Source organism: Magnolia sinica, chromosome 15 (genome assembly GCF_029962835.1).
Source record: "Magnolia sinica isolate HGM2019 chromosome 15, MsV1, whole genome shotgun sequence".
NCBI lineage: Eukaryota > Viridiplantae > Streptophyta > Magnoliopsida > Magnoliales > Magnoliaceae > Magnolia > Magnolia sinica.
The window spans coordinates 53,806,010-53,817,355 of NC_080587.1; the positions used below are offsets into that span (position 1 = coordinate 53,806,010).

Here is an 11,346-nt window from a genome sequence, read left to right on the forward strand (position 1 = left end):
ATTATGGCAAAAATTCATGTTGCCCCTGCACCTATACTAATTCTCTAGCTTCCATCAGCTCCTCGACTTGGGAGCTCCCCGTGGTCTACCTCCTCATCCTCCTGCCTTAATTCTCAAATGCGTCAACCCACCTCCGTAATTGACAATTGCAAATTGATCATTGCTGACTTCATCAAAATCACGACGGGCATCAGGTACGTCCTTGGCTGAGGCCATATTTTCTTTTGAAATATACTTCAAAATCAAGTACTGACCAGGTCTCTCCATTGCCAATTATTAAAAGAAATTGACGAAGGCTTGAAATGTCAAAAAGAAGCTCATTATAATAAATACTAGAAAAAATGGTGGCAAGATGGGGACATATTAAATAATCATGATCTTCCTTTTAATGAAAAATATCTTACTCCTATCATTCAATCCTCCACCATTCCCCACTTCGACGCGAGCGATGGTAATGATTATAAAAAATCTTTGGACTATCGACTGATGATCGATCACCTACGCCGTATATTCTGATTGAGGTGGAAATTACTTACCTATATAATTATTCTAAATCTTCTTACCTCTCATGTCGACTGATTATGTAACGCCCCGGTTTTCAGGACTCGAGTATATGACCCGTGTCCCAAAAACCCGAGTGTTAGCTTTAAAGGATGGTCAAATTTGAGTGTACATTTTTTTCCTTCATCAGAGTAAGCAAATGAGCGTAGTGTGGACAAATCGACATAAAAGAAAATTTCATTATCATTCAAATTTACAAGAAGCTGCCCATAATGACTTATACAAACCAATGTCTCTGAATTTAACAAGTACAAGATTTACAAGAATTTAATACATGAAGAATAGCAGAAAGCATATAAATATGAGCCGTAAGATCACGCAGCTCCTCCAGGTAAATACAGCCATGCATCCCTGACAATCATACCCTGCTCCTCATCAAGTCTAAACATATATATCACTAAAGCCACCTGTACTACCTGTACGGTTGTATATTTGATGGATAAGTGGCTAACTTAGTGTGAATTTCTCTCAAGATTACACACCGCTGCATTAGGTAAGAGATAGTATAAAACATCCAGACAACCAAAACAGAGTAAATGCAGTCTTATTAGGTGCTTGGATGTATGAATGCAATCATTGACCCGGGTAAATCATCCGGACGGTCGGTGCCCCGGGAAAAATATCCAGACAGGCAATGGGGTCATCACCCAAAGATGTGAGTGGTCATCAGCGCAACACGCAGCGTAATCGTATGGGCATGAGTGATCCAAGTCATCATCATAAATCGATCGACTGGTCATTAGCGCAACTCGCAGCGTAATCGTATGGGCATAATGATCCAAGCCGTCGTAGTATGTTATGCGTGCATGATTTGCCAGCCCATTATTAGTCTAATTACAATCAGCCATTTTAGAATAAGCTCACGGTCACTACGGGGAGCGCAGGGCCTAGCGTAGGCCGACAGCTCAGGCATAATGTCCCATTACTACCATCCCCGGCTCATGAGACTACCATCTTAGGATGTTTAATGAAAACCCATCGACTAGTGGCCAATCATATTATAGTGTATGAGGCTTACCATCGCGTGGTTGCACGGTTTAAAACATCAAACCCATACAGGGAAAATACCAGAACAAAGCCACATAGGGTAATATCAAACAAGCCACATAGGACAATTATCAAAATAGGCCTCATAGGGCGAGTACCAAAACCATGCGATAAAAGACCATCCTTGAAAACTATTGGACTCAACAACCCTGGATAGTAGGCCCACATTAATGATCCATTTAGACCACCACTCAATAACCACTAAGTCGAAGGTCCATTTTAATCACAACCAGTCGGGTTACATCCCAAGTATGGGTGTACATTTATAGGTGGGGGTTTTCCACTAATGTACCAGTTTAAAGTCCATAAAAAATACACAAATAATCCACAAGCATGAACAAATATATAGGATGAACATTAAGCAGGCAATATAATAATTCAATTTCCACCAGCTAACACATGTGATTATAAGAGAGAGATATCAATTATAATTTTTAATAAAAACTATAACTTAAGCTAATGAGAAGATGGAAAGCTCAAGGGGAAGAATCATCACCTTATATTTTGAATTGCCTTCTAGTGTCGCTAAGTGCTTGCGCCCTTAGAATTGTATCCTACCACAAATCATGAACTTGTATAATTAGGTCAAAGTTCTAATCACTACCTAGGGTTTAAGATCATAACCTATGGTTAACCTTTAGGGTTTTAATGTAGAGTTAGGGTTTTCATCTTAGGGTTTAGTTATAGGCTTTAGATTCTAGGATTTGAATCCTATATTATTATTAATATTATTATTAGCATTATCATTGTACAATGTGCCAATTAATATTCATAATAGGAGTATCAATCCATCCATATTAATAATGATGGTCCATAAATATTGAATGTACCGCCACTATCTAATGACTAATAACCCCTAGGTAATGATAATAGAACATTTACTAATGATAATATAACAATGACTGGTACTAATGATTTCAAAACAACCATATATACCCAATATTAGGTAACGTGACACTATTAATCATTTTGATGAGAATACATAATATGTTCTACACTTAAGGATAATATTTAATAATAATATAGTAAAATATTAATATTTAATAATAATAATCTTTATACACAATATCTAACATTAGTGTAGATAATTTGCTACAGGCCATACATCTCTAATATTAGAATTCCTAATAATGATAATTATGGCGATGCTTTAAAATGAGTCTAGTGTAGGTCTGAAGGGCCCCATGTATCATATTATTATTTGGGCCAGCACTAGAGAGACCAGGCTCACCAAACTTTTGCCATAATAGGGCAGCCCAGATATTGGGCCTAATCTAAACCCAAGTGGGACCAGCCCACTGCACCTTATGGTGAGGCCCACTGGATGGTGATTTTAGCCCAACCTGCTAGATTTCTCCACCCCAGAATGTGGGTTATCCCTAGGATGATTTCAGCTCACTTTTGGGCCCAAGGTAAGGTCAGATTTTTGGCCAGCTCATGACTCAGATCATGGTCCGATTTCAGGCCATTTTTGGGCCTGATTGAGGAAAATATGGAGGGCTTTTTCAGCCCAAGACATGGCTGATTTTAGCCCTTGATTGAAGCCCATGCAGGGACCAGCTGCAGTCCCACTAACGGCCCAAGATGATGGCTGAGGCCCACCCCAGCCTGAGGCTGATCACGGCCCTGATTGTGGCCAGCAGTATATATGGTGGGGCCCATGTGCAGCCCACTGTGATTTATGGTGGGGCCCACTGAGTTTGGTTCAGGCCCCAGTAGTGTGGCTGGGTTTGGCCAAAATCACAGCCCAAGTTATGGCCAGGTTTCGGCCCAATTTAAGTGGCTGGCTTGGCCCATATTGCGGCTGGACATAACCCAAGCCTCAGCCCAGATCAGCGGCTGGGCTTCAATACAAAACTACGGTCTATTAGGAAATTTAGTGCAGCCCAACCTAGGGCTGATTGGAGACTGGAACCGAGCCTAAGGATGACCCAGCTGAGCCTCTTTGAGGCCTGATCTCAGCTCAGTATCTGAGGCCGATTTCAACCCAAACGTGGCTGGTTTCAGTCCAGCACACTGATCGGCCTTAGCATCACTCTCAGTCGTTGGTTTCGGTCCACACACGGTCATGCTGATGTTCTTATTTAGCTCAGTTAATGGCCTGCTTCTCGGCCCAGATCAGAGACAGTTTTTGGCTAGTGTAACTAATAGAGGTGGAGTACTGGCCTTACCTGGGCCTTGAGCTTTAATGGGTCGGACTAGCAGCTAAACCATCTACAGGGCGGTAGTGGTTCTAGCCCGATGGGTCTTCCCAGATCCTATTGTTCCGGGATGGTCGTCAGGGGTCGAGCGGTGATCGGGAGGCCCACCTAATGGGTTCCGTGGCCATACAGCTCGAATGGTGTCAGTTTCCTATCGAGGAAGAAGACCGGTGGAAATGGCAGATTCCTCCCCTATGCTACTTTCTTCAATCCGAAGACCTGGGAGGATTCCTAGGGGTTCAATAGAGCTTGTGGATGCAGGAAACCAAAGGTGGGAGGGCATTTATCCGATGGGTTCGAAGGGAGAAAGAAATGACTATTTTTCTTGGGCTGCTGCGGGAATGGTGGTAATAGGGCGTTTCTCTTTCTTTTGTAGGGATTTCAGCACCCTCAGGACTGCCGGATTGGATCAGAAGGCTCGGATGCAATCCCGCCATCCGGTTTTCTAAAACTGTGGGAAGGATAAGTGTCGGTTTTGCATAGAAAGCCCTAACACATGAGCAACGGATGGACGGTTGGGATATGTCTTCTTGGAAGGCTGGGATTGGAGAGGGGAGAGAGCACACGAATTGCCCTTGTGGCAAGGAGGACAGTTGCCATTTTTGGAAATAAGGTTTTGTAAGGCCAATTTGCAGTGAAGATAGTGCGTCCATACGTGTAGGAAAATCTTCCATGACAGTTGAGTTTAGGTCAGGCCCATCGTATGAATCTGATGGATGGTTCGGATCGCCCATATGGAGACTGTAGGTTGGCCACAGTGCGTTGCAAACGGACGCTCGTTCGTTGCTGTCGAAAATGCAGAGAGAGAGAGAGAGAGAGAGAGAGAGAGAGAGAGAGAGAGAGAACCTCTCTTCTTAAGGAAACTGTCGGTCAGAGGAGCTCTGATCGCTCCTGGTAGTTCGGTGCACGACGAGTAGTCTTGTACTGTGTACATGTGCAAGGAAACGTGGGGTCCACAAGTGGATTTGATGAAATCCACACCGTTCATTCCCTTAATAGGCCTTACTAAAGGCCTCCAACCAAAGATCGGTCAGACCCAAAGCCTAGGTGGGCCCCAAAACTTCCTTCAGGTCTCGTTTATGGATTTCCTGCTGATTTGTTTTTCGGATCAGCTTGAAATTGAACGTCAACGGCTAAAATGGCCAAAGGGACAAGCTAAGACTTAATGGTCAGATTATGGAAATATGGCCTGTTCTGATTTCTATAACACTAAATATTATGTTATACTACCTTTAATAATATTATACTATTATTATTATTATTATTATTATTATTATCATATTCTCTATTATTATTTCCCCCACGTATGCATGCATTTTAGTGATGTTGTGGGTCCCATTTATGATTTTATATTATTATTATCATTTATATAATTTGTCATATTTAATTTATAATTCCACAGATTGTTAATATGTATAAAATGTATGAATGTAAGTAAGCGAAGCTTATTATATATTATTTGTGTATCATTTGTATGGTGATACATGTGTTATGTTTTAAATCATATACAACTTGTTAAATTGCTTGAAATATGTCATCCACTATAAATCTTTCTAGTATATTTTATTTTTATGTATTATAAATTCTAAAATTTGTAATTTATATTTATGATGTTGTAAGCGTATACACATAGTATGGATTATGGTTACATATCAATATGAAAACTTAAATCTTACAAGTATATATAAATAACCTTCCACAGTGTATATGTTTATGTTGTATTATTTTTGTATTTATATTATATTAGGTTACTTAGTAATACTCGAGTACTGGAAAGTACGGGGTGTTACATATTATACCTTTCTTTTGTTGTTACTTGGGAATTATCGGCCTTTGAAAAACAAGTCATAGTTACACAGCCACTACAACAACATTAGCCAGTGACCGATGTTCTTGAGATCATTGACGTTCAGACCGTTGATTCTGATAATATAGTCAGCGCTGAGGCCCTTCCTTCCCATAATTCCCTTGAAATCACGACTCTTACCTCGGAGTCTGAATACATGGTCAATTTACACCCGACACCTCCTGCTGCAGTCGACCAAGAACAACAACAAGAAGAAGAACTGCTCATCTCTGGTGAATCTTGCAAAAGATCATCTCCTTAACTAATTTCTTCACCCAACGAACACCTTCCTCCAATGGCTGAAGAGTCTTCAGCTTGTGAGGCAATTGTTCCTGTGACAGAAGAGACTGTAATGATTGATGCCCTTAAGCCTGATTCATGTCAATTACCTACTCCTATAACGACAATAGTGGGCAAAGCTTTGATTCTCCCTACTTCTAGCAATGATGTGCTTCCATTTGACGACATCCTATCTTCTCTCGAACCAGCTTTAGCTGAGGATCTTGATGTGGTCGTGTCACTTTTTCTCTCGACTAATTTGTAAAACCTCAAGGAAGAATTCCAGATCCACCTGAAAATAGTGTTATCTGGAACCTTGATGGTCGAGATGATCGACAAACTCAACCAACTAGTCAAGTCATATAATGTTTTCACTTGCTCAGATCCCAACCTCATGGAAAAATCACCGGCCCTCCACGAGTTCTTAGTATTTATTAAAGAAAAATATATGCTATGTACTATTACTGGCATCTTGAAGTAAAACTTGGTGCGACAGAATTTCAAGTGGCTTCTGTCAGAGATATCGCCAACAAGCTTTCGACTGGCACTGTTGAGCAGAAATCGTCCAAGGTAAAGCTAAATGAGATGGAGATCAAAATAGTAGCTCTGAAGTCAAAACTAACAAATCTGAAGAAGAGTTATGTGGAAAGCACGCTGAGTATGGTCATTTGAAGAGATCAATCAAGGATTTAGCTGTGTCCGCTAAAGCTCAGATAGTTATCATCAGTCGACTCCATCGGGTTGCTATCAAACATGAAGCTACTTCCCATAATGAGGGATAATGTAGCTTCAAGAATCGGCCATTGATCGAGGCTTTCACAATGTTCCCTTCCATATCTTTCAAGACATATACTCCTTTAAAGACTTAGACGACAAAGTATGGTCTATCCCATATGGGAGATGTAACGCCTCGGTTTTCAAGACCCAAGTATACAACTCGTTTCCTGAAAACCCGGTGTTAACTGGTGATCAATAGATAATTCAATCAAATCAAAGTGCGATTAATAGAAGCAAAGCATAGTATAGATGCATCCCAAACCAAAGCAATATCCTGGGCCACTTAGCTAGTGCCCGTATACAAAATTTTAAAATATAATTGTTCAATACAAACTATCACAACTAATCCTACTGATTCAAGTCATAGTACGCAGCCACTTCCTTATGCGACTCCTCATCATAAAATTCATCTTCGACAATGGCTGACTCCGGGCCCGCCGCACATCCGTCAGTACCTGTATCTGCATCCTCTGTATGGTTGAACATTGATGAATGAGTAGCCAGCTCAGTGTGATTGCTCCTCAAGATTACACACCACCGCCCTAGACAATAAATAACATAAAAAGGTCTAGGCAACCAAAGCATAGTAAATGCAGTCTTGTAATATGCATGGATGCATGGATGCAATCATTGACCTAGGGATGCTCATTTGTGGGGACATTGGGCTCGTTACCCATGCAATCATCGACCTGGGAATGCTCAACCAGTCGGACAAAATACGTACATCACGTACGATAGCGATAAATGCTGGTTTGTGTCATGTATGCATGATTAGCCAACCATTATTAGTCCAGTTACAATCAGCCAATTTAGATAAGCTCAAGGTCACTACGGGGGCTTGTCACCAGCGTAGGCCGACAGCTCGGGCATAGGTCCCATACCACCATCCCGACTCATGAGGCTACTTCCTTAAGGTGTGTATAGAACCCATCAACACGTGGCCAATTAATTCTTAATATAAGGGAACTACCACCGTATGCTAACTAGGAATGAAGTATAGAAATCATTTAAATGCAACGACTAAAGTGAGACGATATGTGTGGTTCAATACGAGTAAACAACGGTGAGTATAAACGTTACATGGTTCACTCCCTAGTCAGGTAAGTGGAATCACTCCATAGATGGTAAGCCCCATATGTCAATCGCTACTAATCATAACCTCCATGTTGAGGGTTTATTTTCATCATATCCATTCCGTTACACCCTAAGCTCGGACTTTCTTTAAATAGGAGTTTTCATAGAGAGGTTTCAATCATTATGCGACTTACAACCAATATAATCATATGAAACATGAAGATATAAACATGATTCAGTTCTAAACATATAGCTCTAGCAAAACTAATCAAATGCTACAATGAATCTAAGGCATACTTTTAGATAAAACGAATCACGTGATTTAACAAATTTCTAAAACATGTGATAAAGTAAACTAAACAAACGATCGGACCCATGATCTATGATCAAGAAGGTTAGAGATTTAATCACTTCCATGATATTAGTACAATAATTAACCAATGGTTAAGTAAAGTTATAAGGCATGTATTCAAGCAAGCAAGTCGAATGATCATCCACTCCTAGGATATCATTTACAATTGCTATAAAAGACTATCCTTGATCTAGTTTAGAGATGGAAAGCTCAAGGGGAGGAAAATCATCATTTGGTGGTTCGTAGCACCTTCCTTGAATTAGATCCCTGAGGTTTTCTAATGGTCTAACGCTGTATGATTGGTCACCTGGGGTTATTTCCAACCCAAGATTTTGTGTTAATTCTAGCTAACTACCATGTGGGTGTTCGAAAGGCTTGCAGTTTGTGTAACGACCTTGGAATTTTTGTGCTAATCTTTCCTTAAGTAGTTGTTTTTGGGGTAATTAGCGCTATACTCGATTGCTTGTGAAATTCGCATCAATCACTTTAAATTGTATCTGCATGGCTCTAAACTTGTAGATTAGTTAGCGCTATGTTACTCTGAAATCTGAGATCCATCGCTAAATCCAGTTGTTCTGGGGAATTTTTAGAAGATCTGGATCGGACCTGGACCGCGCGTCGAAAGTCCGATAGCGATGATCTTAGGCTGTTGCGGTCACCGCGTTGGGCTTGACCATCACCTCGAAAATCAAGTCCATGTGATGTTCTGGGTCGATTTGTTTGAGTTCGGAGTGAAGAGAGTGAGAACGGTTGGATATTTATTAAGTTTTTATGAAATCTGAGTCGTGTCACTTGCGTGATAATTTTAAGCTATCTGACCGTTGGATTTTGACCCAATTTCACCCTCTGATCAGGGAAGGTAGCCCAGGCATATCCTTGTGCTTGTGGACCTGATCGAGATTCCGTGACCGTTGATTTGAGTGTGGTCCGCCACGGCTGATCTGAAGAGCCGGTCGGTACGAAAACTCAACCTGACCTTGATCCATGGTCAAGGAGCTTAAGTCCGACCTTTCGTGGTTATAGGCCCACTAGAAGTGCTTCGTTGGATCGAGAAAGGCATGCTTTGGTTATAACCTAAGTATACCTTGTCCCTGGGGTTATTTTCATCAAATATAGGCCTATTTATAGTCCTTAAACCCTAGCCCTCTTTTCCATACGAATTTTCTCTAACCCTAACTTGGAAAGAGAGTGGAAAAGAGAGAGAAAGTGAGAGAGTTAAGTTGGTGAATCATCCTGGATTCTTCCTTGTTCTTCTTCATCTTTGAACCATCACTTTGAATCGTTATTCTGACGGTTCTGAGTTCATCTTGGGGCAAGTTAACCTAACCCTAATCTGTGTTAGAGCTTAGATTAGTCTTGGTGTTGTTGTATCTCATTTCTATCCTTGTTTTAGGGTATTCTATCGCCGTTGACGAAGACAACTCGTCTAAATCAGATCGGTGTTCTTTCCTTGCTTAAGGTGCAGACTTTAAGTGTATAGGTTATGGTTTTCAAGGCTTTCAATGCCAATGAATGATTTATTCTTGTTATGGATGAGGTTCTGCATGCCAAATGTTGTGTTTACGTTGCTTTCTTGATATGCATGCGTTATATTGAGATTTGTGTATTCTATGTGTATTTATAAAGTACCGTATACGTATAAAATATGCACCTGTGGTTGCCATGATTATTCGTCATGTACGTATGCTAGATGTGTGTATGACAACTCCTTGGTAAAAGGAATTGTCTAAATGCATGTATTTCAACATACGTCGTGTTTGTAGAAATGCATGAATGATCTAAAGTGAATTTATTACACTAATTGCGGGCGTTGAGAAGTGATTCTCAACACTCCTATTAATGTGCATGATTTCCTTTATGTAAGTTACATTCCATGTTATTTAAATTCAAGCACTACTTGTGCTTACATTCATGTTAAGTTGATATTCCTCAAGTGCTTATGTACCATGATTTAAGTTATTGTTCCATTACTGTTTTACATTCCATATGAACATCTGCTGTAGTGTAATGCGTTTGGGACTATGCATTAGTCCAGGAAATCGGTAATCGACTCTATGTTCGTGGTTGAGGTTGCTTTCGCCACGTAGGACGTATTAGATGAACCCGAGCCGTATTAGAGTTGTCGGCAGTGGTTTGGCCACGCGGAGTGTTTGCGCACTCTATGTCGCTCAACTTAACGTGCGCTCGTGCTAGTCGAGTTCGTCAAGTAACCCGATTGTCCGATGTATGTTCACCATGTATGGATGCTACTGCTTGAATCTAGGGTACCGAACTTACCAGTGAAATCCTATTAACCATGGTACCTCGATCCGCTAAGACTCATGAGCCGGACATGGTGGTATGGGACACTGTGGTCGAGCTGTCGGCCTACGCTGGGGTGACGAGCCTCCCCGTAGTGACCAGTGAGCAACCAGACTCGTGAGCAGATTATGGTGGTATGGGACACTATATTCGTGCTGTCGGCCTACATTGATTGGTGATGAGCATTTTGTAGTGACCTCGAGCATACCTGGATACCGCAAGGAGGTGACGAGCCGCATTGTGGTAGTAAAGGTATGAAAGGCGTGCATTGATTGGTGACGAGCCCTTTGCTACGACCTCAAATATATGATCGTATGAGATGTCTAGGATTGACGACCCTAGTATGGATCACTGTTTGGATGGTGATATGAGGAAGGTACTTTAGCTTCCCAATCCTGCTGTATGAAAAGGACTAATAACAACTCGGTAATCATATTCATGCATCGCATTTGCATGTGCTTTGTAGATGTGGCGCACTTTGAGGCGATGTCATGCGTAACGTAAGATGAAGATGCTAAGGGTGTACGCGTGAGGGCACACATCATTTTGCATACATCCTTGCATTAACAAGAGTACTTAGGATTTATTTAATTTTCTGCTTTATCATTACTGCTTGATTGAACTGATAACATGTTAACCAGTGCCTTATTGTTCCACTGAGTTGATCACTCACTCCCACGTTTTGGGGCGGTGTTAAACACCCACCAGACTCTGTCTTAGGTTCTGATGTTGCAGATGTGGATGCGACTTCTGAGGCAGAGCGGGAGATGGATGATGATGAGGCTGCATTCTCTTATATGCAGTCTTCAGACGGGTTCTAGCGAGCCTTGGTCTGATGCGCGAGATCTCTGGGATTATTTTTGGAAATTTAAATGATGTAACTTGATACTTATAATTTTTTTAAGTAA

General features: G+C 41.1%; 1 long non-coding RNA gene across 1 annotated transcript; it reads right to left on the reverse strand.

Moving 5' to 3' along the window:
• Positions 1 to 712: 712 nt before the first annotated feature.
• Positions 713 to 2,223, reverse strand: LOC131227584 (uncharacterized). The gene is made up of 2 exons (XR_009162370.1): positions 2,105 to 2,223; positions 713 to 977 (listed from the first exon to the last, which is right to left on the reverse strand). It is a non-coding gene; the product is annotated as an uncharacterized LOC131227584 (long non-coding RNA).
• Positions 2,224 to 11,346: the final 9,123 nt, after the last annotated feature.